The sequence below is a fragment of the Elaeis guineensis genome, chromosome 1 (assembly GCF_000442705.2).
Source record: "Elaeis guineensis isolate ETL-2024a chromosome 1, EG11, whole genome shotgun sequence".
NCBI lineage: Eukaryota > Viridiplantae > Streptophyta > Magnoliopsida > Arecales > Arecaceae > Elaeis > Elaeis guineensis.
The window spans coordinates 166655721-166666144 of NC_025993.2; the positions used below are offsets into that span (position 1 = coordinate 166655721).

At 36.3% G+C, this 10424-nt stretch overlaps 1 long non-coding RNA gene across 3 annotated transcripts; it reads right to left on the reverse strand.

The window, feature by feature from the left end:
* Nucleotides 1-248: 248 nt before the first annotated feature.
* Nucleotides 249-9314, reverse strand: LOC105060281 (uncharacterized). 3 transcript variants are annotated; one of them, XR_012136214.1, is made up of 7 exons: nt 9183-9314; nt 7484-7829; nt 7238-7312; nt 7079-7132; nt 5234-5408; nt 3025-3185; nt 251-1741 (listed from the first exon to the last, which is right to left on the reverse strand). It is a non-coding gene; the product is annotated as an uncharacterized lncRNA (long non-coding RNA). The 3 variants fall into 3 exon arrangements; XR_003798467.2 differs by having other exon boundaries at nt 249-1741; nt 5234-7132; XR_003798466.2 differs by lacking the exon at nt 251-1741 and adding an exon at nt 2467-2783 and having other exon boundaries at nt 5234-7132.
* Between the last annotated feature and the right edge of the window lie 1110 nt (nt 9315-10424).

Sequence of the window (10424 nt, forward strand, 5' to 3'; positions counted from 1 at the left end):
AACTCCTCAGCATCTCAACCTTTTGATTCAAACTGAGAAGAACTTACTTTGAGGCAATATACCAACTCTGCGATACTAAGTCGGCAAGGATAACTAAAACAAAGTCTGGTGTTACAGTATTAGAACGCGTAACCTTTTTTCCCTCAAAGGAAACAACACTTCACATGTCAAAGTTTTGAATTTCAGTACTTCTTTGAAGCCTAATGTCTGGAACAAGATTAAGTACCTCGTATGTGAAGAAAGCATATCCAAGTAAAGATAATGTCATTTGAACAGTTAGAGAGAGTTGGGTTCCAAAATAAAAATGAAAATGAGTAACTCCGACTCTAGCTATTTGATTGGAGGAGTCTTATTCTCATTTTGGTTTAAAAAAGAATAGAAATATGCTTTAGTATTTAAATCCAATTCTGATTCCAATTATAAATAGCAAATTCCTGTGCATGGGCACCTATTGGAATCCACCCTTCACCTGGAGGAATCCCCTTCGCTTCAAAGGGTTGATGACATCTTCTTCAAAACTGTGACGCAAGACAGAACCGAGGCAGGGGAAATGAAGGACAAAGATCCCATAAACTTTATAGCAGATTTCAGCTTAGAGGAAGATGACAGTAGTAGATTCAGTAGCAGACTAAACCACTGGGGCGAGCACAACACGGCTGCAACATTTGAATCAGATGTCTCCGGGCATCAGCTAGTGTACAAAACTCAGCAGCGGTAGCGGACGGCTCGGTGGGACCACTCGAGGCCAATGGCTTGTCTCACTCTTCCTTGACTCGCTCCCAACAAAGCTTGTAGCTTGGCATTTGGACGATCAATTGGCCCAGCACGTTTGCTGTTACCGTAGGGCATGTGAGGCACGTACACAAAGAACAGGTGCTGCCATCTGTTCAGTTTAATCTGAAACACTTTGCCAAGATGCTCATGTGACTCTTACCTGCCCTCCCAACAATTGTATTTATACGCACAGAATATTTTTATTTCTCCCTTCTGTTATTAAAAGGCAATTTTAGGCTATCCCGTAGGATTAGGCCCGGTCAGCCACTTATCATGCATGACTTCTTAAGCACGCATAGCCAGTTACAAGCATAATTGGACCAACCACAGAAGGGATGGATTTTGGCTGCCCGGCTCAATTAAACTGGATTGGGCTGGGCATCTTGCTTCAGTCGGTCAGTTGTGAATCAGAGTCTATTCGGCTAGAGCAAGCTACAACAACTGGCTGTGCGGTGGGTGACCGACGGGTTGAGCCCCTAATCCAAGTTTTTATTGATTATATATAAATAATCTTTCTGTAGAATGAAAAAGAATATTTTAAAAAATATCTCCAAACAAACCTATCACCGAAATATAACAATGCCTGGGATCCGGCATCCGGCTAACACATCCATCATCCATCATCATGTTCGACAAACAAGAACAATGGAACAACTTTGCGCCTTAGTTCCCCACAAGAACACATGGCATCTGAATCTTCCCCATTGAAATCAACACCACGTGAAATAGAAACAAAATAACGATGATAGTAGTAGTAATAATAATAATAATCTCACATGAGCGAACGTAGCATGTGAGATGGGATTATTGTTCTTCCTCTTCCCTTGAGAAGAGGGAGGCTAGCTGTCAGCTCCTTTACCTCTTCTACAACATGGTTGTAATCAGCATGTAGCTCCTCCAGCGCCTCCTGGGCCAAGTCCCACTTGGCTGGCTTGGTTGGCACCAATAATATACAGCGTGTAGGCCCCTTGGTGGCCCCAGCAGTCACAAGATCCCATGAGAAAGACAAAAGGCGCCAAGCCGAAAAGAAAGAAAGAGAGAGGTCAGCAGAAACGGGATTCCATTTTACCGTCAGGATTAAATGAACATAAAGAACAACATTTTGAGCATATAAATACCCCTTTCTTGATTATTATTCTCCTAATTATAAATAAATAGGTTGCTCTGTCAAAAAAACCTGCATGCGGAGCTTTTTAAATTAAAGATAGATTTTTTGTGCACCACGTACAGTGGAAAATTATGGATGGCGGTGATTAGCTCACGCATGATGCTTAAATTTTTTTTTTTTTTTTTGCATGCCGTATTTTTGACTTCATGTGTAAATCGATCATCACGAACAGTGACCGCATTCTGCACCATCAGCGGTGCATAAAGAATTTATCTAAATTAAATAGACATTCAACCTGCGATGGGCCAAAAACAACCAATGTTTTAAAACCTGGACTGCTGATTGCACCCAGGTTATGTGTCACCCGTTCAACTATCGGTGGGTCAACCGGGAATGAGCCATGACATGATAAATATATTAACTATTATTAATTAATTATATATCTAAATATTAAGTTAGAATTAAAGATATGTATGAATGAACTATCTAATAACTTTCCAAACGTTGTTGCACTTTCCTAGGGTGGTACTTCTACCTGCTAAGTGATACTTTGCTTAGAGCATGGCACTTCAGAAGCCTTGAGATGGAGAATGGCAATGCTGCTCGCCAAATCAAGCATACAGGCATTACTTTGCATTGATATTAAAGAAACCGATATCTAACAGTTGGGTGGTCCTTGGATTTACATCTTGTCCAGACTTTATATAGAAATGGAAATATAACTAGAGGATATAACTGGAGGACCCTAAATTGGCCCTCCGTATTGCATGCACCAGATGCAATTGGACCGTGCAAACCCCACGGTGGATAACATGCCACGCTACCCCTTGTGTTTCACCGATTCCCGTTGCGCGCTCTCCACCATGCATATGCTCCCGGATTAACCTTGGTTCACTTGCACCTGATGCATGCAATAATTTCTCATAAATTGGATACCAATTACTTGCCTAGACTTGTTCTCAGGTCCCAGAGGTAACGGAGTTTGATGTTCAAAACTACAGTTTTGCACAAGAAGTACTTTGAAAATTAAAACTCTAAAACAAAAAACCCTCCAGCATCCAATCAGAATTCTAGACGGACCAACAAATAAAAAGGAAGAAGAAGGAGAAGAAGAGAGAGATGGAGGAGGAGAGATGAAGTACCGGAAGCGCTGAGACGACCACTAGAGCATTGACCTCCCAGTCAGGTACTCGCTCCTTTCTTGAGTCTCTCTCGCTCTCCCTCCCTTGACTCCTCTCTCCATTCTCTGGATGGCTGAAAACTCATTTGATCGACGGAAAGTGAAAGAGAGAAGTGACAACTCCTGAGAAGTGGAGAGATCTCTTGTTTGAAATTTAAAAAGGAGAGAGTGAAAAAAATTTTTTCTATTGAAAAAATATTTTTTATATTTTATGAGAAATAAAGATCATGAGAGATAAATTTTGACACATTTCATGGAATGAAAATTGATGATATTTTTTTTTTTAAAATATTTTTTTTCAGATTCATGACTAAAATTTTACAAAATATCAATAGATAGTTAGGATGAAATACTAAATAATGACATAATATTATATTAATATTATCCTAATATTTATATAAATATAATAATTAAATATATAATATTAATTATATATATATTTACTAATATGATATTTTTATTAATATTAATGTAATATTTATATTAATATAATATTACATTTATAGCTATATTAATAAATTTATTATATTAAAATATTAATATTATATTAATATAATATTAATATATATTAGTATTATATTAACATAATAAATTATTATGATCTAATATTATATTATAATATATTAATATTAATATTAATATTAATATAATATTAATATAATATTAATATCAATATACTATTAATATTTATATAAAATTTACGAATGATTTTATATCTATTAAAAATATAATAAATATTTTATATAATTTTTTCAGAAAAATAAATGTTCAACTAAAAATAACTGCTTTGTAATAACCGACTCTCATACGATTAATCAAACATATCAAAATTCTATTCCCAAAAAATAATTTTCTATTTTTTTTTGTTTTTCATGAACCAAACAAACCTTCAAAGAACCCAACACTATATTATATCTTTTTCTTGCTAAGTTAGTACAAAATTGGAGCAAAATTACAATAGAAACAAAAATTATCCTTCAAGAAGTTAATACTAAGCAAGCTAAGATATAAAAATCTCACTTCCTTTAACAGGATTCAAACCCTTTAAGATTGATAATGCCTACAAACCAATGCAACAAACCTCTTTGGCTAATCCCTTTGAGGACGCAGCAGCCCAATTGGACCGTTACATGGCTTAAAACCAACTAAACAGAGGACGTTGAGCTTAAAGCTTCACCAAAAAAATACTTTTCTTTAGCTAGAGAATGCTAATGGTGAGGGATCTTTTTTATAGATTCATGGAGCCTTTTTCAAGTTAATATGGTTCATCATTAGCCAAACTAATAGGTTAGTGGTGATAAATTTTTATGCTATAAAACAATAGGAATAAGTACCTCCAACAGGACATGAATAAAGAAGTGAATACATGAAATTCACATCTACATGAATAGTGGTGTCCATACAAAAGAAATCCCATCCATTCACATTCTCCCCACTATCTCAAAATTTATTAAAAAATTAGTTTATTTTAATAAAAAAATGTACGAACATCACATAATTATGATAAAAATCAAAACCTTAAAGAAAATCTTCCAACATTCGATCCAAGAAGGAGGTGAGAAAAATGAGGAAGGCAAAGTGCGGAGACAGAGACGTTACGGCGGCGGGCCCTATAGTATTCCACATGACCTCAACGCGGCTGCCTACTTAATTACTTGGGGACTTATATGTAATTTAACTTTTCTCTCATATTTGTGTTTGTGCAGTCAACTTTGCCGACTTCCTGAGCTTACAAGTTACGAACTTATATAATTTAGAAATAACTTAAACTTCCAATAAGGATCCATTATTAGTTTTCCTGTCAACATATTTTATACGACACTTTTAATATAAAGACCTATCATTATTTTATGATAGTAACTTGGGAATTTGCATGTAATTTATGATTAAAAGATGGCTTTATAAATAATGTTTTTTTTTGATATATAAACATGAAGCTGGCAAGACTTGCCAACTTACATGAACTATGAAGTATGTGCATTGAAAACTTCAGGTAATGTAAAGCTAACACAGGGATGCTTAAATAATTCTAGAAGTAATTAAGCAGTACATTGAAAAATGAAACCCTACAACCAAAAATCTTCTGGCATCGATCAAAATCCTAGATAAACCAACAAATTAACAGGTGACGAGGAAAAGAAAGAAGGAGAAGAAATGAGAGAGAAGGAAACCAGAGATGGAGTACGGACAGCACCGAGAGGAGGACCACGAGAGAGGATCCCACTACATGATTTACCTCTCCGTGTCCTACCTTCTTGTCTTTCCTTCAACCATGGATTCACCGAATCATTTCTTTCACTGGCATCTCCAATTAATTTTGAATGACACTGACATAGTGCAGGCTGACTGCATCTCAAAGTGATACGGAACAGATAAATAAAATTTACAGCAATGAAGAAACAAAAAATCATTATGACGCAACCACTTTATGTCATGTTTTATTCAATCTTACACATGTTACTGTACACAAACACTGCCTGACAAAAAAAGTCGGTTTGGGGGTGGGAGAAAAAACCTTTCCCGCTTTCACCATGAAGAGCAGATACTTTCTCCAAAGAAAAGGACCCTCACAGTTACCAAAAGATTAACTAAATTTCTAGTAACTCAAGAACTGAAACATGATCTTAGACCAGATCAGCTCGGCTTCCTATGACATTCAAACGTCCTAATTTTCCATGCAAAAAAATAAAAGAAAATCAATCTTGATCTTGCAGTTGAACCAATTTAGTTTAAATTAATCAGTGGTGCTGCTTAGCTGAATTAACATGCTATAAATAATATAAAAATAAATGAAATTACATACAAAGTGTTTATTCAAGCACATAAGACGGTCCTTGTGGTTGAATATAAAGAAAAAGTAACCCACCCACATTATGCAAAGAGTGCTACTTCAAAATATATATATAAAAATAAAAAAAAAAAAAAAAAAAAAAAAGATCAACACCACTGCAATGAAATCCAATGACCTACAACCTACCGCTAAGGGCCTGCTTGGGAAATTCTGTAGAATTGGGCTGGATTTCAGATAAGATCATGGATTATATAATCTATTTAAGTAAGGCCCATATCAACCCAATCCCTCTCCAGTCCAATTCCTATGGGAATACAAAAAGGCATCCACAGGTGCCTTGTTTTTCTATTCCGCAGTCCTATAGAACCATAGATGGGATTTAGGCCAAAACTAAGATGGGCCTTTAGACAAAATGGGCTGAACAGGCTAACAATCCCAATTCTCCAGCCCAATCCTGTTCGATTTCCCAAAGAGGCCCTAAGGGATCAGGAAAGTCAGTGAATAAATCCACATAACCATAACCAAACACAAAAGATTAGGATTTACTGCTACAACAAGAAAGTGCTTAATGAGAACACACTTGTAGACAACCAACAAAACCAGATAACCATGACCAAACACAAAGGATTAAGAAAATCTATAGTTGTGTCCACCATGTGGCAACTTGAAGATCAAGAGAGATGAAAATATAACCAAAAAATAGTGTTACAATCACAAGAATTTTCGAATTTCTGCACCGTTTTATAGACAAGTCACAAAACTAAGAATCTCAATAAGATCCTCATCTCTTTTTCAGGTGAGAAGCGTACAACTCACACTCCAAGCCCGTATTTACAAGGTGACAGAAATCAGAATGTTGAATTAAAAATAAATAAATTTAAAAGACAGAGAACATAGAAGTTATTGTTATTTTAAACTTTGCAAGCATTCTAAAAAGTTAGATGCAAACTTCACAAGAATTCGGTACCAGGGACATGCAGGGAAGGCTAACTTCATAAATCAACTAAAATACCAATAGGCTTCAGATGCCAACTACTTAATTTATATGTATGAAAGCATACAGAAGTAATTTCAACATCACAATCAAATTTTAAATGAAGAAAGTCCATGGTTCACAAAAGGTGGCATTTAAATCAATGCATCAACAATTCCAACATCATGCTAACATAAATACAACCAATTGGAGCAAGTTCACCCCTTGCCCCACCGTCGATGTCAGAAATACCTCTAGTCATAGCAGAACAGGTTTAAAGCACTCCGTGAAAAAGATTAAATACATCTGTTGAGAAGGACAGCCAAATTTTCAGAATTTTAAACAACATCTATATTGATCAAGAATTTATATCAAACAGAAGAACAAAAGAATTTTCAATAACCAACATACCAGTGACACTAAAGTTGACTTGCCCAATCAAAACGGTAGAATATAGACACTGACAATTCTTGCTTGTTGCTTGCTCTAGTAACAAAGATATTATCGAAAATAAGGTCACAGAAAAGTTTGGTATTATCGCTAATGCAAACAAAGAATGATGATTTTACTGGGACTACTGTTACACATCAAAACAGAGTTTTTTACCCTTAATTTTTCCTTCTAGAGTAAATATTTTACTGGGATTCTAATGCTTACCATGCAATTAATTTCTTCACCTTTCTTGCTTGCCATGTCTCCATGTGCTACATTTGTTTGATTTTATATTTGAGATTTACAAAGCTCCTTCTAATGTCTATTTTTTCACAATATGTCCGCACAGAAACATGTATTCTGACACAACACCTTGGGTTGCAAAATTTATCATCAGAACCAACTACCATCAAGACAGGAACTCAGGAAGCATATACCTCTACACCATGAAAGTGTTAGGATACTGCCAAAATAATCCTCTTGTGATGAAGTCATTCACCATCCAGATTATACATTGTATCTCCCAATACTCCAGAATCCCGTTGAACAAAAAGTATCTCAACCACAACCCCTAGTAATACCACAAATAATAACAAGAGCAATAATCAGAATTTAGCTTGAATACAAATTCAATCATAAAAAGGCAGTTGATACAAAAAAGTTGCTATCAAGTATATGATACAAAAAAGTTGCTATCAAGTATATGACACCCCCTTCATAAACCTCATATCCGCTAAACATCATGAATATCTGATGTGAGACGGGGCAACTGATTAACAAGCAGACCATATGACAGGAAAAAACATAAGTATACAATTAAATAAAATCTGTAAGTTATCCTGACTAACAAGATCATGATGAAAAAGCCAAGCTATATAGAATCAGAATCATTATCAAAGGCAAGAATCGCCTTCATATAAATTACATCTCTGAAGCGTCGACATTCCAATGCTGGCAAATCTGATCGTGTATCAACAAACAAATAAACAAAAAGACAAATGTCAGCAAATAGGGACAATCAGTGTTCATACGGTCTAAATATGCTCAGGGATACAGTCTAAATGCCTCCATCTTCAAGCTCTTGCAAGACGACGACAACAACAAGAAAAACAGGAGTTACATTCAAATTCTATACTGACCGGCACAACCAGAAGAAGAAAAGACCACTTAATCTACACTACTATAAAAGTTATGAAATCCCTTCACAAGAATCATAGTTTACAAATGTTGACAATGCATGAGCCAAGTTTGAAAACTAATTAATACACGAAACATGGAGAGGATAAAGGTCAGTAAAGGGTGGCTACGTAGTTAGTAAGTGTCTTTTAGTCAACCCCCTTCAACACAAGACGCTTCCACCACTACCAGCTCTTAAAAATCTGTGATTATAGCACGGGAAAGTGTTAAAAGATATGCTGACCCGTAAGAGTATGCAAAAAAAACCCAAAAAAAAGGGGGGAAAGCCGAATTTATAAAATCAAAATCTTAATCAAAGGTGAGATAAATCATGTCGGTGAGTCTGATCGTGCAGCGACATACAAATCAGCAGTAAAACAACCATAACATCTCCTTTTTCTTTTAAACAAGAATCAAGAATTAGAAATACGTTGAAATATCAAAACTCTCAAAAAAGAAACCCTCCAGCATTCGATCAGAATTCTGCCCTTCGTCTCCCTCGCTCCTCTCTCCACTCACTTGACGCTCGCTCCAACAGCGTTCTCTTGGGAAGGGGCTTCTACATTTATAGAAAATTCAAGAGCCCGACAATATATCATCTCGTTTTGTTACTATCACGATCAAGAATCGAATTATAAGTAAGTTCCCTAAAAAGCAAAACCCTGAAAAAGAAATCCTCTGGAATTCGATCAAAACCCTAAATGAACCAATAAAGAGGTTAAGAAGATGGTGAGAGAAGAGAGGATACCTCCCGGTCCTGTTCCTTCGACTCCCTCCCCTTCTCTTCCCTCGCTCCGCGCTCTCTTTCTCCTCGCTCTCTCCGTCCCTTTCCCCATTAACAAACGAGAAGGGGTTTTATATGTACATGGGCGGTGTGGCGGGGGCCGTATCGTATTCTGCGTGACTTAAACGCGGCTCCCGGCTTAATAACCTGACGTCTGCACTGCATATGTCGACTTCTTGTGAATCTTTAGCTTACTAGCAACGAACTTGATTCACAACTTAAGCTTCAAATAGGGTTTCATTATTAGTTTCCAGTCAGCATATTCTACATGAAACTTTTGATTTGGGACCTCTAATTATTTTATGAATGTAACTTTGGAATTTGCAAGTAATTTCTGATTAAAGGATGGTCTTATAAATAATTTTTTTCACCATATTGAACATGATGCCGCCAAAGTTACAAGAACCGTTGGAGGACTTCCAAGTAATTTAACGCTAATAGAGGGATGGTTAAATAGTTTTCCTATAGAATATGTGATGACTTGATAATATCAACTTCAAGCCTATTCCAATGTAGTTGGTGGACTCATTTCCTTTCCATTTTCTGTGCTCTCCACTTCCGCCTTCTTGTTGTGCTGTCTCCTTCTTGAATTTGTGGCATCTCCATCCCTTCGTCTGCCCTTTTGCTTACCTCCTCATTCTGCTATTGAGTCCATTATTGATGATGGTGTTGGTGGCGGTGGAGTGGCTCTTCTACTTCCAGCTTCACAACCACTGGATCAAGAGGAGAAGATAAGATCTATGAGAAAGACAGAGAACAAGAGATCAGGATATGATATAATTTCTATATGTTTTATATTGTAGATTTCTTTGATATGCTTATAATGTAGCTTTTGGAGAACAGAATTATTTTAAAGCTGCCAATGTGATACTCCACTTAGGGATTATATTTGATGCGGGATGCACTCAATGCTATAAATTTCTTGAAGTTTTGATTCTTTCCCCCTTTTGTTAGGTAGGACTATTTAGCTATGTAGAGGTTCCTACTTATACGAGCAACACCTTTATGTTGCGCCACCCCCCACAACCACCTCTCGATCTGGGCACGTGACACAACCATACATTCCTTGGAGAAAGTGTATGAGTATATGAGAGCGTGTGTAGGTGCATGTTCACACCGGTTGAGATTGGATGAGAGGGCCTATGCAAGGGTGTGTTTAGACTGACATTAGTTATATGTCGAAAAGCATTTAGATACTTATATAGC